This window comes from Lontra canadensis, unplaced genomic scaffold, assembly GCF_010015895.1.
Source record: "Lontra canadensis isolate GAN:19392208 unplaced genomic scaffold, GSC_riverotter_1.0 scaffold157, whole genome shotgun sequence".
In the NCBI taxonomy this organism is placed as follows: domain Eukaryota; kingdom Metazoa; phylum Chordata; class Mammalia; order Carnivora; family Mustelidae; genus Lontra; species Lontra canadensis.
The window spans coordinates 2,342,516-2,345,185 of record NW_022631151.1 but is presented as its reverse complement, the minus strand read 5'-3'; positions in this window follow the sequence as shown (position 1 = coordinate 2,345,185).

Sequence of the window (2,670 nt, the reverse complement as noted above, 5' to 3'; positions counted from 1 at the left end):
TTTTTTTTTCATAAATTTAGCTAAAATTAGTCAAAGTCATGGAGGATTCGTTCAGGTAATTATTAGTTATACTCATCCTGATGGATTTTTGAAAAAATAAAATCAACTTACCATAAGCTTCCTTTTGAAAGCTTCTGAACCATTTCAACAACCACTATTCCGCCATGTGACTCAAGGAAGGGGGGACTAGTTAGAAAAGATCCCCTCTGAGTGACGCATAGATATTTCACCATGTTTCTTTAACACATTCTTACCAGAAGTTCTATTTCCTTCATCTTTCTAGGAGCCCACCCACACAAGCACTAGAGTAACAGGTTTCTTTGTTTTTCCATGAAATTAAAGTGAAAAACCCCGTGCCTTTGTTCTCTTCTAAACAATTAAGAAGGGGGCATTCTAAACTAAGACTGCCATTCAAAATTGCATTATTTCTTAATCTGCATTGAATTCACATACATAATAAGTGATTTAAAGCTAATGATTAATTCAATGAGCATTTACCAATAACCTATGAGCTGTCCTGCTGGGGATATAAAGATGAACAGGACATGGATCCTAACCACAGGGATATCATACTCTGAGAGGGTTATGAAAAATATCAATAGGAACAGAAACCACCAGTGAGTAAGCTATTCTTGGGGTATAATTTTGTCATGAAGGGAAAAAATATTACCTTCTTTGAGTCTGAAAGGTCACTGCTGAGTGTACCTATTAAATGCTTCTTGATAAAGTATCTGTCAAGTTCAAGTAAGTTATTCACATGCTAGGTTTCATCAGATCCATGATTTTTAAATTAAATCTTTCCAAAGCTTATTACACCAGGACAGTGCTTCCCCCAGAGCCTGGTAGGATGAGCAAGTGATAACAAAATGTCAATATAGTGAATGACATATGTGCCTTTAGTTTTGGACTACTCCTTCCACCCATTTACTCTTGTCGAAATTAGAATATTCATGAATAATGATGCCATTTATTTTTCCTTTAGAAAATCATGTCCCTGAGACAATTTAGTCTCCTGACATAAAATAAACATAGTTCATTTAAGATGCATTCAACCAGTCCTCCATTATATTCCAAACACTGTGCTGGATACAAGGGACATACACATGACTAAGACAAGGGTTTCTCCTTCAGTGGCTCAAAATCTAGTGGAGAAAGTTAGACACACATGTAATTAACAGGGAAGGAGAGGGAGTGAGCATATGAAAAGCACGGTTTGAAAATTTATAGTCTCGGAGCGCCTGGGTGACTCGGCTAGTTAGGCATTAGACTCTGTTTCACCTGGGGTCATGATCTCGGGGTCATGATCTCAGGGTCATGGGATCAAGCCCCTGAGTGGGGATCCATGCTCAGCCTACAGTCTGCTTCGGAGTCTCTCTGCCCCTCCCCCACCCCACTCACATGTCTGCAGGCTCTCTCTCATTTCGTAAAAAAGATAAAAGAAAATTTATAGTGTAACATACTGAAAGCTATTACAACACTTGACAATGCGGATCTCTCACAGAAACGTTCTTGTAGCTTCTGGATACCACATATATCTGGTTCTCACCTGATCTTTACCGACCCTCTATTCTCCTTTCCCTTGCTGTCTCTGATCCTTTTTGCTCCTGTCTACTAGTGTTATGAACTGATAGTTTGTGTGGCTCCAAAATTCCTGTGTTGAAATCCTATCCCCCACCGTGATGGTATTGGGAGGTCGGGCCTTTGGAGTGATTAGATCACCAGGGCAGAGCCCTCATGAATGGGATCAGTGTCCCGATAAAGGAGACCTGGGAGAACTTCCACTCCCGTTCTGCCATGAGAAGATAATGGGACGTCTGCAGTCTACAACCCAGAAAAGGACCCTCGCCAGAGTCTGACCAGGCTAGCACCCTGAGCTCTGACTTCCAGCCTCCAGAACTATGAAAAATAAAGTTCACCTAGCCTATGGTAACTTCTTCTAGAAGCCTAAACTAAGATATGTAGTGTCCGATCCTTTGTCTTGTGCTCTGTGCCTCCCACAGGAAAATTCTCAGCAGCTCCCATGGCCCATGTTACCACATCTGTTACCACCATCTTTACCTTCTCCACAGGTTTCAGACGTATATCTAATTGACTCTTTTAGACCTTATTCATTCATCTACTCATTTGAAATTATATATCATACGTGCCTACTATGAATCAGGCACTTTTCTAGCTATGGAGGGATAGAGTGGGAAGCAATCACAGACATGGTCATTGATACTTGGACATCCCCCGGGCATCTAACCCTCAGCATACTCAAACCTGAACGAGTACATTTTCTCTCGTAAAAGGATAAGACCAGTTAACATTTCTGGAGTAGTTACTGAGAGCCCAAGTTCTGAGAGTTTTATGTTCACTAACCTCTTCAATCTCAATAGCCAATCTAGGAGAGAGGTACTATTTTATTGCTCTTTCAAAGATGAGGAAACTGAGGCAAAGGAACATGAAATGTCTTACCCAGGTTCACACAAAAAATAATTGGCAGAGCTGGGCTGTAAGTCAAGTTAGCCTTTATCCACAGTCTGAACTACCCACCGCATTCTCTCTCTTCTGGAAACTCATCCAGTATTCCTTCTCAGGGTCACCACTATCCAACCTACCATCCTTGAACTCTCCCTTTTACTTACTTTTACCCTCTCTCCTCTCCCCTCTTCTCCTTTTCCTTCCCCT